Source organism: Antechinus flavipes, chromosome 3 (assembly GCF_016432865.1).
Source record: "Antechinus flavipes isolate AdamAnt ecotype Samford, QLD, Australia chromosome 3, AdamAnt_v2, whole genome shotgun sequence".
In the NCBI taxonomy this organism is placed as follows: domain Eukaryota; kingdom Metazoa; phylum Chordata; class Mammalia; order Dasyuromorphia; family Dasyuridae; genus Antechinus; species Antechinus flavipes.
In genome coordinates, this window is record NC_067400.1 from 527,809,344 (window position 1) to 527,833,087 (window position 23,744).

A 23,744-nucleotide genomic window follows, 5' to 3' on the forward strand; every position below is an offset into this window, starting at 1 on the left:
ATCAATTCCACTGATTTAGTACCTTGTAAGAATCTTTTGTTTCAAGTTCAGAGTTCTGGCCCCATAACAATCAATTATAAAATTGTTCTTCACTTTAGAAAGACCAAATTCAATTTACTAGAAATAAAAATTAAATTACAGAAGGTTTAGAAAAGAATGATGAGAAAGGAAGTGGAGGAATTAAGTACTAGATTAAATGAGATAAGGAGGAAAAGTAGTCTGACAGCAAATGGTTTTGGTGAGATCAATATGGTAGGATTTTTTAATTGGTGGTAAAACAGGAGCATCTTATTGTATAGCAAGAAAATATCCAGAAAAAATGAAAATGCTGACTGAAAATGAGAGAGGAAAGAAATGGAGGGAGCAGGAGGAAGAGAAAGAGAGACTTCTGGAACAGTTTGTGTCATTTATGGAAAAGGGGAGCAAGGCCATTGCAGATAATGTCTGGGTAAACTATCGGGAGGTTCTTAGTCAAAATAGAAATGAACAGTCCTGGATCAACAGACCAGTGGCACATCAGGCCAGTTGTAAGGTTGCTAGTGCTAGGACAGCAGGCAAACTGTTATCCCCAAATCAAGGGACACAATAGGCTTATAGTAGATGGGCCATCCCAGCACAGTGGGCAAGCTTCCAGGACCTCAGGACTGGAACAGAGAGTGAGTGACCAGGCTTGGGTCAGTGTCTCCTGTATCCCAGGAATAGAGCTCAATTTAAAAAATAAATGAGCAAACAACAACAACAACAAAGAACTCTGACCCTAGAAAGTTACTATGATGACAGGGAAGATTAAAACATAAAACATAGAATAGGACAACAATATCATAATGCTTATGTGTAGAGCCTAAAAGGAAGTATAAATTTATCTCAAGTCCCCAAAGTCTTCTTGGAAAAACTTTAAAATGTTCTAAATGTCATATAAGAGATATAGATAAAAATGTAGGAAAAAAAAAAGAAGTGTTCAAGAGAGGCAACAGCTTTGATAAGGAAGTACAAAATTTGACTTGAGAAAATAATTACTTGAACAATACAATTGACCAAGAGAAAAAAAAAATCATCTTTTTAACAAATAGAACTTGTTAGATGGAAAAGGAGGTACAATGGCTAACTGAAGAAAAATAATTCCTTAAAGATTAGAATTGTGCAAGTAGAAGCTTATATCTTTAAGACATCAAAAATCAGACAAATAAAATAAAGAGAATAAAAACAATAGAAAAATGTAAAATACCTTCATGGAGAAAAAAATCTGAATTAAAATTTATCCAAAAAGAATTTAAGAATTATTGTACCATCTGGAAGGTATATATATATATATATATATATATATATATATATATATATATATATATATATAATAGCCTGGTGTAATGTCCCAGCTAGCTCTCTGGAGATCCTCCTAAATGGGCCTTGGTTTCAGCAACATAATCACCACAAGAATAGTCAGGAATAAAGCCTAAAGTCTTTATAATCTCTTTCACAGTTTCCCTGGGGCTGGGCTAGCTTTCTAGCTAGCTACCTTCAGATGGGCCTTGGTCTTCTTAGTGGAGGAATGCAGGAGGCAGGAGAGGCACCAGGATTGTGAAAGATGGAATGCGTAGGGCTGACTTTGTCCTCAGTTTAAATACCCTATTAAAATTACATCAATTGTAGAACTATTACATCACCATGCTATTTACTAAGTATATGTAAACTACATAATCATGATTTCATCAATTCCACTGAGTTAACACCTTGTTGTAGGAGTAAATCAATCATACTGAGCTTTAAATATACCTTTTCAGTGTTCCTGCCCTCTACATCTCCCACTTTCTTTTGTTTTTGAATATAGGTTGTCATGCCTTCCCCGACTTCTCAGTGAGGTGAGAACTCCCAAAAAGGGGAGAGAGTAGGTAAAAGGTAGAGAAGATTGAAAGCAAAGCACTAATGAGGATGAATAGGGGAAAAGAAAAAAGAAAAGTATTAATGGGGAGCATAGGTTGAAAGGAAATAAATTCTTAAAAAACATAACTGTGAATGGGCATAAGAGGAATTCTTCCCATTAAAAAAATAAATGGATAGCAGAGTGGATTTAAAACTAGAATCCTACAATATATTTATATTATTTATAATAAACATATTTGAAGGAGAGAAATACAGAATAATGGTAAAAGATTGGCACAGAATATATTATGCTTCAGCTGAAATATGCACAAACTTTCCAGTTTATCCCCATTACATATGATGCTTATTAATGGTTTTAAATAGATGCTACTGATTATTTTAAGGAAAAGTCCATTTATTCCTATACTCTCAAGTGTTTTTAATAGGAATGGATGTTGGATTTTATCAAATGCTTTTTCTGCATCTATTGAGATGATCATATGGTTTTTGTTAATTTGGTTATTAATTTGGTCAATTATACTGGTAGTTTTCCTAATATTGAACCAGCCCTGCATTCCTGGTATAAATCCTACTTGATCATAGTGTATTTTCCTGGGGATGATTTTCTGTAGTCATTTTGCTAATATCTTATTTAAGATTTTAGTATCAATATTCATTAGGGAATTTGGTCTATAATTTTCTTTCTCTGTTTTTAACCTATCTGGTTTGGGTATCAGAACCATGTCTGTGTCATAAAAGAAATTTGGTAGCACTCCTTTGTGGTGTTCTCTTCTTTTATATAATATATGATGGTTCTCTGGGAGAGGTTTTCTTGGGGAGGTTTTCTGGAGGCAGCCTTAGTTTCAGTTCAGAGTAATAATCACTCCAAATGCAGCCAGATGTTAAAAGTTCAGATCTTTTATTGCTTCCTCCAAAATACCCCAGTTAGTTTTCTTGGTGGCCTATCTCTCTGCTTGGTTCCAAGAGCTCTTTCCAAATGTCTCCAAATCCAAAGGTTTGTTCTTCAGCCTCCAGCCAGCACAAAGGTGGAAGATGGAATGAATCTGACTCTAACTTCAAGAGTGGGCTTCTTCTCAACTGAATGACTGGCTAATTGAAGCTCTATTTATGCTGGGTGTAAAAGGTTGACTCCTCCTCCGAGGGAGGGATTAAGTGAGATGCAAATTCACAAAGTTACAAAGTTAACTTTGTGAATCTCCCATACTTGTGAACTCCAATGAGTACTTGACTACATTTGAGTTAGAGAATTTGCTAAGTACTATGCTAAATTAGATAATTATTGTCTCTATCAACTCTAATGAGCTAACACTTTATAAGGATTCCAACACTCCTTCATTCCCTATTTTTTCAAATAGTTTATATAGCATTGGGGTTAATTGTTCTTTAAATATTTGATAGAATTCACATGTAAATCCATCTGGTCCTGGGGATTTTTTCTTAGGCAGTTGATTAATAGCTTGTTCTATTTCTTTTTCTGAAATGGGACTATTCAAGCAATTTACTTCTTCCTCTGTTAATCTGGGAAGCCTAAATTTTTGGAGGTAGCCATCCATTTCACTTAGATTATCAAATTTATTGGCATAAAGTTGGGCAAAGTAACTCCTTATTATTTCTCTAATTTCCTCCTCATTGGTGGAAAGTTCTCCCTTTTCATTTTTAAGACTACTAATTTGATTTTCCCCTCTCCTTTTTCTAATCAGATTTGCCAAAGGTTTATCTATTTTATTGCTTTTTTCATAAAACCAACTCTTATTTATTAGTTCAGTAAGTTTTTTTTTTACTTTTAATATTATTAATTTCTCCTTTTAATTTTAGAATTTCAAGTTTAGTATTTGATTGAGGGTTTTTAATTTGGTCTTTTTCTAGCTTTTTAACTTGCAAGCCTAAATCATGATCTTCTCTTTCTCTGTTTTATTCAAGTAAGCCTCTAAAGATATAAAATTTCCCCTTATTACCACTTTGGCTGCATCACACAAATTTTGGTATGATGTCTCATTTTTGTCATTATCTTGAGTGAAATTATTGATTGCATCTATAATTTGCTTTTCCACCCAATTATTCTTTAAGAGGGGAATATTTAGTTTTTGGTCTATTTACCTTTTTTGTAGAATTTAGCTTTTATTGCATCATGATCTGAAAAGAACATTTAGTATTTCTGCTTTCCTGCACTTAATTTTGAGGTCTTTATGTCCTAATATATGGTCAAATTTTTGTATAGGTTCCATGAACTGCTGAGAAGAAAGTATACTTCTTTCTGTCATCATTCAGTTTTCTCCAAAGATCTATAATACCTAATTTTTCTAATATTCTATTTACCTCTTTAATTTCTTTCTTATTTATTTTGTGGTTTGATTTACTTAATTCTGAGAGTGCAAGTTTGAGATCTCCCACTATTATAGTTTTACTGTTTATTTCTTCTTGCAACTCTCTTAATGTCTCCTTTAGGAAGTTAGATGCTATATCACTTGGTGCATATGTTTAGTATTGATATTGCTTCATTGTCTATGCTACCCTTTAGCAAGATATAGTTTCCTTCATTATCTCTTTTAATTAGATCAATTTTTCCTTTTGCTTGATCTGAAATAAGGATGGCTACCCCTGCTTTTTTGACTTCACATGAAGCATAATAGATTCTGCTCCAGCCTTTTACCTTTACTCTGTATGTATGTCCCTGCTTTAAATGCCTGTCCTGTAAACAACATATTTTAGAATTCTGACTTTTGATTCAGTCTGCTATCCACCTCTGCTTTATGGGAGAGTTCATCCCATTCACATCTGTGGTTAAAATTACTAATTCTATATTTCCTGCCATCTTGTTATCCCCAGATTATACTTTTCTTTTTCTTGTCTCCCCCAACCCTCTTTCCCAGTATTAAATTTATGGCCCCCACTTGTTTCATGCTGCTCGCCCTCTTTAGGATCCTTTCTTCCCCACTTTGAATCTCTTCTCCTTTCTTGTACCCTTCCCTTATTATTCTTTTCCTTTTCCCTTTTCCTCTCCCCCTTTTTAATGAGGTGAGAGAAAATTCTATGTAAAACAAATATGCCAATTATTTTCTCTTTGAGCCAACTCTGATGGTTAAGATTCACACAATGTTCCTCTCCCTCTCTAGATTCCTTCAGATATGATAGATTTCCTTTGCCTCTTCATGGGATATAGTTCCCCGCTTGTTATCCCCCCTTTCCCCTTTTTCTGATACTATACTGTTTCCATTTCTATTTCTTTTTTTTAATGTTATATCAGTAAAATCAAATTATACACATAGTTTTTATGTATATCCACAACAGAAATACAGTTCTCAAGAGTTCCTTTTACCTTTTTCTGCTTCTCTTGAGTCCTATAGTTGGAGATCAAATTTTTTGTTTAGATCTGTTTTTTTTTTCCTTAGAAACAATTAGAATTCATTTGTTTCATTAAATGTCCATCCTCTTCCATGGAAAAAAATGCTCGGCTTAGCTGGGTAGTTTATTCTTAGCTGCATTCCAAATTTTTTGGCCTTTTGGAATATCAGATTCCAGGCCCTTTGATCTTTTAATGTGGAGGCAGCCAGATCTTGAGTGAGTTTTTAAATGAATTGTTTTGCTCTATGAAATTTTTTTCCATTTCACTATTTTTTTTTTTAGTGAATTATTTTCTTTTTCCAATTCACAAATCCTACCAAAGCCCATCAGGGGGCTGTGGATATTAGCAGTTGACCAAAGAATAGCTCCACATGGACTGGAAGTGTCTCTGCCCCCAGGAAGCGCAGTTGCTCGGCAAAAGTTTTATTGCCCCAGGCCAAGCCCTATACTGTGCAGATTTGTAACTGCCTCAAGGAAAAGCCCCGTACTGCAGAATGGGGCTGCAGAGCTGTGTTATGGTCTGTCCTGAGTCACTTCCGGTTTTGGGTGGGTGTAGCTAGATCCTTTAGGTTCTGGTGTTTTTTACTTTCTGTACTTTCTGTCTTTGGCTTGATTTCTCTACTGATCTGCTGTTTTACAAGCAAGACAGAGCAATCAGCCTATGTCAGAGTCCTCTCTGTAATTTTTCAAGCTGCAGAGGCCACCCTTTCCCCCATCAGCTCCCTTTGCTAACCTCTCCTACTTCCCTGTTTGCACTGGTCTTTTCCGATTTCTCAGGACAAACCTTTTATGAGGAACTTCCAGATTATCTTTGGCTGGAAAATTGTTGTACTTCTAATCTTCATGGTTTTTACCCATCAAGTGCTATTTTTGAGGCTGAATTTAATAATTGGTCATGAGTGTATGAGAGAGCTTAGAAAATTGTATGTGCCTTTTCCACCATCTTGGCTCTGCCCTGCTAAATAAAAGTTAAAGGAAGAAACTACAGTCTTGAAAGGTACCATATACAATGAAGCTATATCAATACTAAACTATGCACCAAGTGATACAGCATCCAAATTCTTAGAAGAGAAATTAAGAGAGTTACAAGGAGGGGGAGATCTCATACATGCTATATACTAGTGGGAGATCTCAACTTTCCCTTTTTAGAACTGGATAAATCTAGTCACAAAAGTAAACAAGAAAGAAATTAGTTAATAGAATTATTTTTTTTTAAATTGTATATTATCGATCTCTGGAAAAAATAATGGGGACAGAAAGGAATATTCTTTTAGCTCAAAGTTAATTGTACTTTTATCTAATATTGAGCATCTAGATTAGTTGCTATCTTTTTTAATAGCAAAGAATATGAAGAATAATTGAAACTTCAAATCCAATTCTAACACTTTGTATGTTTATCACAATGGATAAATAACTTATATGAATTTCTATTTTCTTATCATCAAAAATGGAAATTATTGGCATTTTGCATTGTAAACCTTACGAACTCTTTATAAGCATATACCTTTCAGTCCCTGAAGATCAGGGACTAATCCTAATATGTACTAATATGTACTATCACAGTCCTTAGAAGCTGTTATTACTTTTCTCTCATATCCCAATGGAAAGAAGATATGTTTATGTACTCAGAAGAAGAAAGCAACTTAAGTATTTGTTGAGCCAATACTGAATATATAATTAAATATGGATGGCATCTACAAAGAATTGTTAGAAAGATGAGAACTTAACAATAGTCATGAATTACTCTTGGACTTTAAAATAATCACAGAAATATATGTCCTTGCTCTCAAGCTTTGTATCTTGTGGAGCTGTTTTGTTCAAAATTGAAATTTTTGTTGTTATAGCTGTACATTTGCATGTATACATGCACGCACACACACGTATATTATGCAGATATATATGTGTGTATGTATATTTCCTAATCTTAAATCCATTATTTTCTGTTAAAAAAAGTTATCATAATCTTTACACATACCAGATGAGTTCTTCTGTTTGAACAACATAGTATTATACTTATATCTAAGCTTCTTCCTGAGTATCTGGTACACAGATGTTTCATACAAGATAAAGATAAGCTGATCAATAACATGAAAAAATAACAACTCCTTATTGTAAAAATGCAGAATATTTATCCATTGTTGGAATGTATCACAGTTGTCACAGCCAATGTAAATATATCTATAAAGAATTTATCTAGATATGTGAAATTTAGTCAAATAGGATATCATCAAAATTGTAATTTTCTTCCATCAATTTTACTTATATGATTTACTTTAACTATCTTCTTCCTGCTTTCCAATATGATGAACTCCTCAGATCCCTGTCCCACTTAAATGTAACTCTTCTGGCTTAGAACCTAAAGATGGGGTTTTATTCAATAAAATACAAATTAAATTATTTTTTCAATTTTCTTTTTGCCCCAAGGCAAAAATGAAGTATACACATAGTGCTTCCTTGCTGCTGAAGGTGAAGGTGAATTCTACCACTTTGGGTGGAATGAAATAATGAAGAAAATTCAAAACATTGTAGTGATGATCAAGCTGTAGGATATATAGTATTTGGTTTTGAAAAGAAAGGATGAAGGAGGAATGTTCATTGTCTTCAAAAATATAAAGAGCTATCATATGGAAATTTTATTTGAACTTACAGGATAATATCAGGACTTTTCTTTAGAAACTAAAAGAAATTTCCTTGTACTCCGCACAAAAATCTTATTATTTAGAATTGTCCAACAAAGGAAAAAATGTTGCTTTGCTACCACTGAATTTTCTGTCTTGAGGTTATCTAACCAAAGAGACTAAAGACTCCCTTCTATCTCTATGATTCTAATTTATCATATGCTAGAATCATAGAGGTAAAAGGGACTCCTTGATCTCTTGTCCAAAAGATGAAACTTTTTGATAACATCCTCTGATTAAACACCTTCAGGACAGGAAATTCACTCTCTCTAAAACAATTGTCTTCTCTTGGTTGGCTAATTCTAAATAGTTAAGAAGCTGTGTTTGGGGGGAGGGGAGTTAATTTGTTTTTTGTTTGTTTGTTTGTTTGTTTTGGGGGAGAGGACTTCCTCTATTTAGTTTCTAAACAATAGCTCTAATATTACTGTATAAAGTTAAATAAATGTTCCATATGATATCCCTTTATATGTTTCAAGACAATGAATATCCCTTGTGAATCTCTTTGTATAGCATATAATGTGTAAAATAAAGAACAAGGGGATCCTAAGCTCTCTTCCAGTTCTTATCAACTGAATCTGACACAAACAAATATTCAATAGAAAAAATTCAAGCCTTCTTGGACCTAGGTTGGAATCAAGTTTTGCCAAATTTGTAATGGTGGGAAGAATAAAATTATCCAAAATACTCCCCTTTTTCCTATTTGTAAAATTAAATTTGACTTTCATGGTTTTTTAAAACATTAACTAGATGATCTTGGGTAATTCATTTTCACACTCTGAATTTTGTTTTTCCTATTTGTAAAAGAAATGGCTGATTAATAGGATTTCTGACAGGCTGACCCATCATCTGGCACAGCTGGCTTAAGAATGCAGACATTTCGATTCTTCAAAAACCCAAAGATGGGCAGGGAATAAATTAACAGGTCAAAGGAAAATAGTGCACTCTAGTGTTAGCAAAACATACTGTAGCTGTTTTTTACCAAAAGGCCTTTTCAAGCCTTAAATGTTTCTTCTTAGTGAAAACATATTTGCATATCCTGCAGCTGAAAAAGGCAATTAGTAATTCATGAGTAATTTAGGAAACGCCAGCTATAAAGTTCTAGATATTTACATAGCTCTCATAAATTACAGTCACAAACTGTAATTTGTTAAATTGGAATCCTGCTAAAAGCTTACATTTACATAGAATATCCAAATGCCAAATGTTGATGTGCATTTTTGAAAACCAACATATCAGGGCTATTTTCTCATCAAATTTAAATTAATTCCAAATTTCCTATCATGAATGATAAGGTCTCCCTAAACATATATATCTACTGAGGTTTGGGCAGTGAGAAAAGTCCATTCCTCTGTAGTTAAGTTTTAGCACCATGAATTAATTACACAAGGGCAAAACATAAAGATGGCCAAGAATTCACAAAGAATATATAAAAAGTGCCCAGAGAATTTAGAAGACACTATTAAAGATTAGGGCATTTCTAATATTACTCTCATTCTAAGAGAGTTGGGGGGAGAAAGAAAGTCCATTTCACTCTGAGATTCTATAGTTTGCCTTTTAACATTCCTTAATACTCATTAGATGTATAACTTTAGGCAGTCACTTAACCTGTTTGTTGCAGTTTCTTTATCTGCAAAAATGGGGATAATAATAGCATCTTCCTCCCAGGAAGAAATCAAATGAAATAATAATTGTAAAGTGCTTAGTGTAGTGTTAGTCATATAGTAAACACTATATAAATGTTAATTATTATTGCTTTTATCAGCTCCCAATTGTCCATTATAATACTATGGAAGCTAGGTGGCACAGTGGATATAATTCTGGAATTAAGAAATCAAAAGTCTCATCTTCCTGATGGTCTCAGATATTTGGTGTGTGAATTCAGGTAAGTCACTTAACTCTGTTTCTCATCTATAAAATGAATTGGAGGAGGAAATAGCTAATCACTTTAGCATCTGGGTCAAGAGAGCCTCAAATAGGGTCATAAGAGACAGCCACAACTGAAAGAATTGAACAACAAAACAACAATAGGGAAAATTATAATAGTTTGTGTTAAAAAAAAATCTTCTCCTTTTCCTACACTATTAGATTTTCTAGTATTAATATTCAAACCTCAAAGTATTCTAAGCCTTAGGTATCTACATATCAAAGCAGATAATATAAATAAGGAGTAGTTTAATAATGTCTAAATAAATAGGAAGTCAGATAATTATTCAAGTGGGGTTTCAAGAAATAATTGATAAAGAGTATTGATCAATAAATCAATATTTATCAAATACCTACTATGTACCAGGCAATATGTTAAGCATTCGATATACAAAGGAAAAAAGTGTGTTGTCAAAGAGCTCACTGTCTAATAATAAGATAATATGCAAACAACTGTGAACAAACAAGCTAAATCCAAGGTAAATAAGCAATGACCTTTAGAGAGAAGACTATAGTACTGAAGGATTCAGAAAAGCTTCCTACTAAATGAGGAGTCTTTGCTGGAATTTGAGGAAAATCAGGAGATGGATATGTGATATTAAAGAATTCCATTCCTGACAGAAAGCCAGTCAAAATACTCAGAGTTCAGCCATGAAAAATCTACTTGGAAAAGAAATAAGTGGGGCAGAGTCAGTGGATCACAGGAGGGGGATTGTAAGACATAAAAAGACTAGAAAAGAGTGGTATGTTATGAAGGAATTTGGACATATAGGGTATTTTTTGTATTTAATTTAGAGATGAAATAGAACCACGAGATTTTATTGAGTATGGGAGTATCATTATTAGATTTATGCTTTAGGAAATTCAAACTGACAGCTGAGTTTAGGGTGGATTATAGTAGGGAGAAACTTAAGACTAGAAATGAACCAGCTGACCTCTTTAGTAGTCCAGATGTGAGATGATAAAGCCTGTGACTAGGTTGACAGCAGTATCCAGAAGAAAAAAGGAGGCATATGTAAGAGCATTCCAAGGAAAATTTAATATATTTGATAAAAAAGATTGGATAGAGAAGGTAAGGTGAGAGATTGAGGATGATACCTAGTTTGTGAACTTAACTTACTAGAAGGTACCTTGGAAAGTAATAGGAAAGCTTGGGGAAAAAAGGGGTTTAGAGAAAAAAAATAATAAATTAAGATTTGGATGTGTCATGTTTATGATATCAATAGGATATATATGGTTCAAGATATCTCATAATTATATCTTAGGAAAATCCATTTTTATTATGAAAGACTAAAAATATCTGTAACAATTTTCTCACTTTTTAAATGGATTCAAAAGATCATATAGATGGTAATTATATACACAACCTCTATTCCTCCCACTCTCTATTTCCACAAAAACAAACAACAAACAAAACAAAACAAAAAATTATATTCCTTTTAGCCACAGAAGAATGATTAATTGTATATTATAATAATCATTATTAAGTTTTGGCAGGTAAAATGACATGATGAATAGAAAACTAACCTTGGCATCTGAAGGATGTGAATTCAAATCTAGCCTCTGAGACATAACAGTTATACTAATTTCTCAGTGCCTCAGATAATTATCTTAAATTGTAAATTGTAAATACATTGCTTATCTGTATGACAGAGGCAGATGGAAGAAAAAAGGCTATGTGCTGGCAATCCATTATACTAATGAAATCACAAGTTAAGTTTTTCCCCAAAACACTATATAAATAATATTGGATTTATTAACTAACAGCAAGTTTTTAAATAATAAATTATGAAATTGAATTCAGTTAATCTAAACTCATAATTTAAAAGCAATTTAATTAATATTTTCATGCAATTTTACAGTTAAGAAAATCATATTACCTCATCTTAACCCTGTGACATAGAGAAGGTACATATTCACATGGAATTTAATAGTCTCCTACGATAATTGTGTGTATATGTGTGTGTGTGTGGGGGGGGGGTGGTGGTGGTGAATGATATTGAGTAGGCCAGTAGTGTTAAATTCAAGTGAAAAAAAAATCCCTGAAGATCAATAAGTTAGAAAATCATAATAAAAACTATTTTTTATTTATTTCCTTAAATATTCTCATCTGTTTCCCAGTCCATTTAAGAGTTCCAAAAGCTATATTTGACATATCTGAAATAAATAGTAATTTAAGTCTATGGATGGACAACCCATCATATGTCCAGGCTCAAAGAATTATAATTAATGGTTCTATATTTTCCTGACTCAAGGTCTCCAATAGAGTATTCTGGGGATCTATGCTTAGCTTTTTGATGTTTAACATGGTTACTAATGATTTAGAAAACATTTGATGACAGATTAACAAACAAAACAAAACAAAACAAAAAATTATATTCCTTTTAGCCACAGAAGAATGATTAATTGTATATTATAATAATCATTATTAAGTTTTGGCAGGTAAAATGACATGATGAATAGAAAACTAACCTTGGCATCTGAAGGATGTGAATTCAAATCTAGCCTCTGAGACATAACAGTTATACTAATTTCTCAGTGCCTCAGATAATTATCTTAAATTGTAAATTGTAAATACATTGCTTATCTGTATGACAGAGGCAGATGGAAGAAAAAAGGCTATGTGCTGGCAATCCATTATACTAATGAAATCACAAGTTAAGTTTTTCCCCAAAACACTATATAAATAATATTGGATTTATTAACTAACAGCAAGTTTTTAAATAATAAATTATGAAATTGAATTCAGTTAATCTAAACTCATAATTTAAAAGCAATTTAATTAATATTTTCATGCAATTTTACAGTTAAGAAAATCATATTACCTCATCTTAACCCTGTGACATAGAGAAGGTACATATTCACATGGAATTTAATAGTCTCCTACGATAATTGTGTGTATATGTGTGTGTGTGTGGGGGGGGGGGTGGTGGTGGTGAATGATATTGAGTAGGCCAGTAGTGTTAAATTCAAGTGAAAAAAAAATCCCTGAAGATCAATAAGTTAGAAAATCATAATAAAAACTATTTTTTATTTATTTCCTTAAATATTCTCATCTGTTTCCCAGTCCATTTAAGAGTTCCAAAAGCTATATTTGACATATCTGAAATAAATAGTAATTTAAGGCTATGGATGGACAACCCATCATATGTCCAGGCTCAAAGAATTATAATTAATGGTTCTATATTTTCCTGACTCAAGGTCTCCAATAGAGTATTCTGGGGATCTATGCTTAGCTTTTTGATGTTTAACATGGTTACTAATGATTTAGAAAACATTTGATGACAGATTAACAAACAAACAAAATGGGCAGTGAAAACTAACGTATTTGATAAAGAGTCAAGATCCAAAAAGTTCATGATAATCTAAATTGATGGGGTAAAGCACAGTATGGTGACAATAGGTAGGGATGGATACAATGTCTTAAACTGAAGTTCAAAAAATCAAGGTCACAGGTACAAGGTGGGGGAATTATACTTATCTAGTTAGTTGAAGAACATTTGGGGTGTTTTGTGGACTAAAAGCCCAAAATGAGTGAGGAATATAAAATGGCAACAAAAAGAAATATGACTTGGATATATATTCAAGTAATAAAATGAATATAATGCTAGATTTAAAGTCAAGAATATATGAGTTAAAATATGCCTAAGACAATCACGAGGCATGTAACCCTTAACTTTTGTTTGCCTCAATTTCATCATCTGAAAATGGGGATAATAACACTTACCTCCCAGTGTTGTTATTATTCATATTATAACATATTATAGCACAAAAAACTTATGTGCTAAAGGGATTGTGTAGAAAGACTTAAAAGGTAAACAGAAAATTTCTGTTTATTTATGGAGATAAGGAGAAGTCACTGGAGTTTGTTGAGAAGCTGGGAGACATGATCAGTTCTACAATTTAGAAAGAACTTTATGGTAGTTGAGCGGAAAACAGATAGGAATTGGGGACAAATTTGAGTCAGGAAGAACAATCAGAAATCTAATACTCCAGTTATGAGAAAAAGAAAGCTTATATGAGAATAATAGATATGAAAAGGTAGAAATAAATACTAAAAATGTTGACAATATTGAAAAAAAAATATGGTAACATATTAGATATATGTGAATGAGAAGTTGAGAATAACTGTAGTGGCAAAGAACTGGAAATTACAGGGGTTCCTATCAATTGAGAGTGGCTGAAAAAGTTGTGGTATATTATTTTGATGAAATACTATTGTGCTCAAAGAAATGATAAGCTAGTGATATTAGAAAAAGCATGAAAAGACTTGTACAAAATAATTAAGAGTGAAATGAGCAGATACAAGAGAGAGGGTTTTAAGGAATAATTTTTGAAAAGTAGTTATTTTGATTATTTTAAATATCCAAATTAAAGGACATATGAAGAAAGACTCTATCTAAATGCAAAGAAAGAATTGATAAACAGAAGTGAGTATAGAACAGGACATGTGCATTCACACATATATATACACGATATATATACATGAATATACATATATACAAATATACACAGTCATCTCTAGACGGAGTGGGCAAGGGAAGAAAAAAATAAATTTCACAAGAACAGAGACCATAAAGACCAAGAGGAATTCTTTGCTTGGACTCCTGGCACTGGGGCTGGAGACCTGGGCAATAACAGAGCCCAATAAGAAGCATGATGGGAGTGGTGGCCCTGAAGCCCTAGTGGGCCACCAAGTTGTGGAACGAAATTACTACCTATTTTCAAGTAGAAATGCCTCTAAGAAAATTCAAGCAGCACTTTAAAAAATACAGCAGCTGTTTTACTGCCTGAGAAGCAGTAGATTGGCTTTATGAACTGTTAAGAAGTAATAGTAATTTTGTTCCTGAAGTTACAAGACAACAGACTGTTCAGTTGTTAGGAAAATTCCTCAAGATTCATGTAATTGAAGATATTAAAGAAAGATGAGGATCAGAAAATCTTGATGACATCAATCAGCTATTCAGGTGTTTGCATTTTCTCCAGTTAAAATTATATCATACCATCACCCAGAATTGAGAAAAAGCAAGTTAGAGAATATTTCTAAAGAAAAAGAAAGTATTTTAAAATTATGGCACTTACCTTGCAGAACTCCTAAAAAGCATGTCTTTCAGGAAAATACAGAAAATATTAGGAATGAAATTAGAGATGAAAATAAAGAAAACCTAGTAGAGGAAAGAAAAATAAGCCAAGAAAATACTGAAGAAATTTGGTGACATGTTATGAGTCAATTACAAACAATTTTAGGTGTGCCATATTTAGAAGAAATCTTGGATCCAGCACAAGTAATACTTCAATACATAATATATAATAATATAACATGACCAATGCAAGTAAACAAGGTATGGTTACATTGCAAAACATATCAGATGATCTTCCTCACTGGGCATTATCTGCTATGAACCATCTAGCAAATTGGCCAAGAAGTAATACCTGACTCAACCAACTTATGTGGGATTTGAAAGATGTATTCTGAACCATTGCTGACTATTTATTTTTTAAAATTATGAGTTATTTGTTAATATATTGAATTTACTGCAGCCACATTTAAAGAGGGTTGCCACTGACACCCTACAAATATGTTGTTTATACTTCCTCCATCAAATTGGAGAAAGCTCCAACTTTGAATGAAAATAATTGCTCAGATGAGTCAGAATATTGATATACCAAAACTTCATGATGCAATGGGAAAAAGATCACTAATGATACAGACATTTTTCCTATGTGTGCTGTGGGCGTGATAAGGAAGTTGATCTCCACAAACTGCTTATTACATGATTAGTTTCCTTTCTGATGAATCATCATCAAGAAATCCTTCAATTGCCATCCCATTTACAGGCTGTTGTGGAAAAGCATCTGGAGTACCTGAGGAAGGGTCATATTACATATCTTAGAGATGAACTGATTGCTGCTTTGCCAGCTTACTCCTTTTGTAAGCAAATCAGTAACCGGGAATTTGATTAACGGAACATTTCTACCTCTCAGTTTGTAATTGCCAGACTTTTAGAGAATATTATCAAAGACAAAAGACAATTTTAAAAGAAAAAAGGAAAAAAAATTAAAAATAAAGCAGTTTCAGAAGGAATATTCTGCCATCTACCAGACAAGATTTCCAACTACTGAAAATGAAGCTTCCCTGTTTGGTGACAAGCTGGCAATCAAGCAACCAGTGATAATTTCAAGAAAGCCAAAGTTCCAAAGCCTTAGCTGCTGACTATCAATTGATATTAAATGAAGTTGTATACTGAATGATATAATGTTAGGTAGTCTGCTTTTCTGATCCCTTCCCAAAATTAGTGTGCTACAGACATAGGAGAATGACAGAATAGTTAGTGATACAAGTACTCAGTGTTTACTCTGAAAGATTACAAGGAACTTAATAGGACTCGAGGGACAACAAATAGATAATGAAAACATGATTAGTAACCAAAAGTGTTCTGAGCATCTCATTGCAAACCATTAGAAAAGCCATGAAAACATGTGCCAGAAGTTGATGTACTTGACCATTGACCAAAGGATGCTTGAGCAGCATGACTAACTCAGACCCAAGTGTACTGGGTGCATGGTAGCCATTTGTTCCAAGCATAACTTGGTGAAGATTTTTTAAAACTCAGTAACTTATATGTTCTACTATATTTTGCATTCCTATACATTTTTCCATGTTTTTATATGTGTGTATTTAAAAGCTAAAAATATAGTATGACATTTTACATGGGTTCTGAACACATTTACCCTTTTCCCACAAGTTTGTTCAGCTAAATGAGACACACTACTATGTTAAGGGTACAAAAGAAATGGTAAGCCTTTGGCCTGGATCTTCCAACTGAGAAGGTCACAGCTCTGATTCCAGCTAGTCTTCTTTTCTCCACTTGGACACATTTTGAGCCTAGTTTAAGGGAACCATCTTTCATGGACACAAGTACAGGGCCAGAGTTAATGACAACGGGTTTCTTTATAATATACAAGTAGTACTTTGCCCTACCTCTCTCATTAAATAATAATAATAACAATAATAGCTAGTCGAGAAGGATGATTCATTGTTCACTCAGGAGAATATCACGAATAACATTAAAATGAGGTGAGAGAGCTGTTTATACTGAGGACCCTCGTGTGGTCTTTCATAAATTTATGGAATATTTTACACCTCCAGTTTATCAATTTGTGAATTCCTTAACTCAAAAAAGAGACTGACTTGAAAAATATGATGCATTCAGCTTCTAGATAGAATTGCATGATACCTTAATTATTAAATGGTAGCATTCTGTGTGTTATTACTTTTTATTAAAAGTTTGGATAGTTTAAAGATAAGTGTGTATTTTATCCAGATATCTTGTGTTTAAAATAGTTGAATATACTGAACCAATTACATTTTAAGTATGTCCAGATACTTTGTATACACATATTTTTGCTATTTAAAAGTATGTGATAATATGATCATGTTGGACATTGAGGTAAAAAAAAATTATATTTTTTGTAATTGTTTAATTTTGTTTATTCCTATATTTAATTACTTTAATAAGATATAAAAAGACATAAAAAAGAGAAAAATACATTCATATGATAATTTTGTGGTATATTTGAAAAGAACAGCAAATTATATATAGGAGATTTACAATTTTATGTGCAATCATCTTTTTTTATTGTACTATGTTATGGAAATACTTGTTTTATTTCACACATTAAAAGAATTTAAAATGTCAAGAATAACCTCAAATTAGCAAACCTAGGTAAGCTCTTGAAAAGTCTAGGGAAGTTGAGGGAAGAGATCATGCCTGATTTGGACAAACTGAATTTAAGATGTCTCTGTGACATCTCAGAGATACCTGAAAGGCAATTGGTAGAATTGGACCTGAGGAAAAAGGTTATGACTGCATATGCATATGACTGCATAAAAATAACCAGCTAAGACAGAATAATTACTTTAAAATGGAAAGCAAATCATTGGCCACTTTTTCTTAACTTTTGGCCCTAGAAAGATTAAAATAATTTAAAATAAAAAATAGTTATAATTCTGATGAGATTAATTTATTGTAGAGTACTACCATCTTTCCCCACCCACAAAAAGTAATTCCAATAACAATTTCATAATGGAGGAGAAATAATTCAAGTGTTACCCATTATCTGGAACTTTGTTTCAAACCTATGTTGTCAGAATGATTCTGCTCTGGTTTTAGGAAATCTTTCCATTATCTGCTTTTCAGCAAAGCCCATAAATCTCTAGTGAATATATATCTCCATCTATCTTGCTCTCTAATCTGTCAATCAATAGCTTAAAAAAAAAATATGAAACAAGAACTGTGTTTATCATTCACTTCAAAAAGTTACTAAGGGCTCAACAGGAAATTTGCATATGTCACTAGTTTAGCTGAGCAAGGATTAGCAAATTAAAACTTAATTAGCTTATTTTTGCATAATTTTGCAGAAATTATATGCTTTGTACAGATGACAGGTGGGAGGTAAGTCATTTAACATGTATTGAATTAAAGTTTTCATTGACTTTATGAATTTTAATAGAAAAATAATATTTAGCACTTAAAATGTGTGTCAAATTTAATGGATCATCTGAGAAGGCATGAAAAATAAGAAATTATTTTCTAAGAGATAACGATTGACAGGAACAATAGGCATTGTCTTTAAATATTCCTGCTAATGAATTTTTAAAAAAAAATAACATACTAAAAAGAATAGAAGAAATAATTCAAGCCACTTTTGTAATTCCAATACAATTTTCAGAATGGTGATAAAATTATCCATTTTAAAAGATTGCTGATTTGACATTGGATGGAAGAAGTGACTGCTGTTCTGAAACACTCTGGAGACAATTATAGGTCATTTATTCATGACCTTCCTCCTTTTTCTGAAGTATGAATTTGAAGAAAAAAAACGCATCAGATAGTTTCCTTTCTATGATAACATCCTGTGATATCTTCCATGTAGCACAATTTTAATAACCCTTTCCTTTATTGTAGGAATTATGTTAAGACAAGATAGACTCAGGATACTAATATAATTATGATAGATGGCATGACAAAACCTTAAACATGTCCTTTAGTTCTCAGGTTCTGATTCCTTTAATTTTCCCTGTAAAAAATAGTCTTTTATAATCTATATTTTGTTTTTATCTATCTGTCATCTATTTATCTATATATCATCAGATTTACTCAAAATATTCTTCCTTCTTCCCTTCTCACACAGCCATCCCATATGAGAAATAAATTTCAGAGAAGAAAATAAGCAAAAAAGAGGTCATTATAACTTATCAATCCATTTAAATAGTCTCAAAATATCTGCTATATGGAGCACCCATGAATCTCCCACTTCCACAGAAGAATAGGTATCCTCTTATATCTTGACATCTAAGTCTTGCTTGATTCTTATAGTTTTGGTATATTCACTTTTTAGTTTTTTAGTGTGCAGTTCTTTTTATTTATATTATTGTAGTTGCATATGTTGTTTTCTTGGCTATGTTTATTTCAATCTGAATCACTTCCTAAAAATCTTTCCATACTTCTCTATATCTATCACATGCATTTTTTAATAGCAAAGTAATATTCTATTGCATTTATGTACTATGTTTCATTTAACCATTCCACAGTAGATGAGTAAGAGTTCAAAGGATAGGGGCATTTCAGTTACTTTATTTGAATACTTTAAAAATATTTTCCAAAATGTTTCTATTATTCTTCAGTGTTACCAACAATGTATTAATGTGGGTGTCATCCCACAAACCCTGCTATGCAGATTATTTCAAATTACTGTCATTTTGGCAATTTTCATGGTATGAGGTAAAATATCAGAGATGTTTTGATATATAATTCCTTTATAATAAAATTATTTCACATTCTATTTCAAAGGAAGTGATCTTCCTTTTAGGACTCAGTTTTCTCATATATAAAATGTAAGGATTTGGGAAAGATGTATTTAAACTAGATGAACAGTAACATTTCTTCCATATTGAATAGTCTATGATGTGATGATCACTTATTATATATGTCATAATGGTAATTCTTCTAATGGTTTAGTTTGGAGTAGATGATGATTATTTTCAATGGTTTCTGAGTAACTTTCCAATTTATAATTTTTATGAATTTCCTTTAAAAAGTGCAGTTTAGCAACAGATATGTTGACTTTTTTTGCTATTCCTTTACCTGAATATCATTGAAAAATTACTTGTTCGGGGTTAGATTGTGGAGGAAAACTTCAAACTCAATGAATATTCCATTTGGGATAGATTGGGATGTGCCTGGGTTATTTCTCAATCCTTCCCAGTGTGTAATAACCTAGATGTTTGAATCTACATTGTTTCAGATGCATTAAGATCATTGGAATTTGAAGACATCTTAGAGATTAATTAATTTATACTATGACTGGAATATGGTGATTTTTACCAAATCCCAAATGAATAATTGAAGGGATAAGGAAACACATTACTTTCTGAGGAAGTGCATTCCAATTTTGGACATTTCCTCTTTCTAAAAGTGTTAGAAATACCCCTTGCTGGGCTGAAAACTACTTATCTGTAAGTTTAACATCCTACAAAATAGAAATAAAGATGTTTTAACTTCATTATATGGAATTCGTGAGATTTCTCAAACTGTAAAGTGCTATATAAATATGAATAGTTATTGTTGTTTTTACTATTATTAAATATTTTCTGTCATATTGCTTGAGTGCAGATAGTTAAATTTTAGGTACAACTTGCAATACAGTTATTACTATTTTTACATAATCTATTCTATGGACTATTACAAAGGTAGATATAATAACTGATTTTTATTGCTGAATAATTATATTGTGATATAAATTCATTTTCTGCATACTTATTGAAAACATCCATAGTGCAATTCCAGTAGGAGACAACAGAGTGTCAGTTGCTATGTAATTCAACTTCTCCCATATCATTTTAATTTCTTCTGTTTGTTTTCTATATTTAGAAGTTTTTTCATGTCATATAGCTTGGAGAATATTAGTATTTGGCATTATAACATCTATTAAAAGTGTTGCTCTTAAATGTTTTATTGATTGCTATGTCTGTTTGAGTGTGGGTAGCAGTTTGGTCAGTGAGAATGGCCCAGTTCCAATCATGTACCATTACTAGTTGAGTTCTATATGGTATTTAAGATCTGCATTTTAAGAATAGACTTTGGCATCTCTCTGCCTGTGAAACATAATGAACTTCTGATGTATAATTCTAGCCATTGTCATGTCTTGTGAGTTAACAGATGGGTCCATTTTTTTTTTTTTTTTTGCTAGAAAAGATGGTTCATATAATTTCTATTGTATCAAGGCATAATAATAATAATCATAATCATAAGATGGATGATGAGATGATATGGTAGTGGTATTTTTATGTAATTGGCACAATTTTATAACATAACTTTTAATGTAAAATTCCACAACAAAATAGCTTGATATTTATATAGAATTAAATAATCCTTTTTTTTTTTTCTTTTGCTGAGGCAATTAGGGTTACATAACTTGCTCAGGGTCATATAGCCAGGAAGTGTTAAATGTCTGAGGCCAGAATTGAATTCAGGTCCTCTTGACTTCAGGGCTGGGGCTCTATTCACTACACAAACTAATTGCCCCAAGAATTCAAGATTCTTAGAAGTTTATCAGTATATAATATTGATTATAGAGTATGATATCACTAATTTTAATTCAAGGTTATAATATTTTCAGAAGCATTCAAAAGCATATTGCAAGGCATAAATAGTTCCACTACATTTTGTCCTCATCAAATTATAACTTGAATAATATGTTAAGTTTTAAGAACACAGCTTACAAGTAATATCGGCAAGGTTGAGACTATCTATAATGGGGATTCTTAATTTTGTTTGTGTTTTGGACTTCTTTTGGGACAGTCTAGTGAAGTCTGTGAATTCCTCAGAATGACTTTGAATATATAATGTAAAATACAATGCAATTCCTTATAAAATAAATCAGTTGTGCTAAAACACTATATATACTATGTATATATTATATATGTACACATTTTTGTTGTATATGTAAACATACACGTACATAAATGCACATACACACATATACATACAAGTTCACTGACCATAGGTTATGAATATCTTATTTGATGTAAGGTAAGTATATTAATGAAGGGCTGAATATCATATTATTTGAAGACCTATTAAAGGAATTGGAGATATTCAGTTAGATATTTTCCATATCAGTCTTTATATCTTAAGGGCCCAACATGAGAAAGGATTTTTTTTTTTAACTTGAACTCAAGGAACAAAGCTAAAACAAACATTTTATCAGGAAATGGAAAGAATTTTCAGAGACATACATTTAAGCTTAATGTAAAGAAAAAGTTACTAATTAGAGCCAAAAGTAGAATATCCTTCAGGTTCCTCCACACTAGTTATCTACAAGCAAAGAGTAAATAATTATTTGGGGGCATGTTGTAGGAGTGACTTTTGTTTATAAATTGTATTATATGACTTCTCAGCATTCTGAGTTCTATGACAATATGATTTCTGTGGTCTCTTTTAGCCATTTGTAATCTGGTAAATATTTAAGACTCAGTCTCTCAAAAAGTTCAGGAAACACTCTTAAGATTAATTTATATTTTTAATAATCTCTTCATTAATGATTCTGACTTATCAAAAAAAATAAAACTCTAAAAATTTATAGAATTTCATGATTTCTGAGGTTCACATGCTGAAAAATTTATCAGATCATGGTTTAAAGAGATATGAGCTGCCTCCCAATAGAGCCCTGCTCCTTATTCTAGATCATAAGAATAAAATAATAAAAATGAAAATAATAAAGATGAGGATAAAGAAAATAATCATAATAGCACAAAACTGACTCACTTTAAACATTCCAAAGTGTTTTATATATATGTATATATATATACATATATACATATATTATATAATTTCATTAATCTATAACACAACCCTTTGAAATGTATATATCATATTATGTATAATATTATGGGTATTATCATCCCCATTCTACAGAATGGGCAACTAAAACTCAGAATAGTTCAAAGACTTCATCAGGATCTTAAACTTGATAATCCTCAAAGTCAGAATTTGATCTCAGGTCCTCCTAAATCTGAGTCCACTATGGCAAGCTATAGGGATATCATTCAAAAGGATTTTGTGTACTCTCCTTTGTTCCAAATAGTAGACTTAGGACTAAAAGAAGTAATACTCAAGAAGTTAGATTTTAGCAGAAGATCAAGATGAACTTCCTAATAATGAAAATTAACCAAGAACAAAACATTATCCCTTATTTAATAGTGATCTTCCTGTCATTGAATATGTACATTATACTTAATTATAATTAAATGTATATAAATTTGTATATATAATATATACTAATATATTATAATGTAGTAATAATAATATAACATCTGTATATAATTATGTATAACTAATTGTATATAAAAGTTCATGACCCTGGACAAGTCACTTAATTTGTGTGTTTTTCAATTCACTAATCTATAAAATGGGATTAATCATAACACTAACTTCCCAAGATTGTTATAAAGAAAAAAGAGAGAAATTTAATAATGTGCTTTGCAACTTTCAAGAACTATATAAATGCTATCACACTATTGTTGTTGCTATTGTATTATCATTATTATTAAATTTGGAGTAATAATTTTCCAGAATATAAACTGATGGAATTTGATCTTCAAATGGAAATTAGGCTAGGTAACATCAAAGGTCCCTTCTAACTTCATATTTCTTCCTTTCTTTGGTTTCATAAACAGATCATATATTCTTTGGTTTAAATTAGTAATTTACACATTACAGCCTAAAAAAATAGAGTAAAAGTGATCTTTTGTCTATAGCATTACAGAAAAAAATAAAATCTAACTTTTCTTCTCACTTTTTTCCACATGAGGATGGAATTTTCTCACCCCTATCCCTTTACCATTATCCAACAGGTAGG

General features: G+C 31.8%; 1 pseudogene; it reads left to right on the forward strand.

The window, feature by feature from the left end:
• Positions 1–482: 482 nt before the first annotated feature.
• On the forward strand, positions 483–16,035 carry LOC127557372 (DEP domain-containing protein 1A-like; annotated as a pseudogene).
• Positions 16,036–23,744: the final 7,709 nt, after the last annotated feature.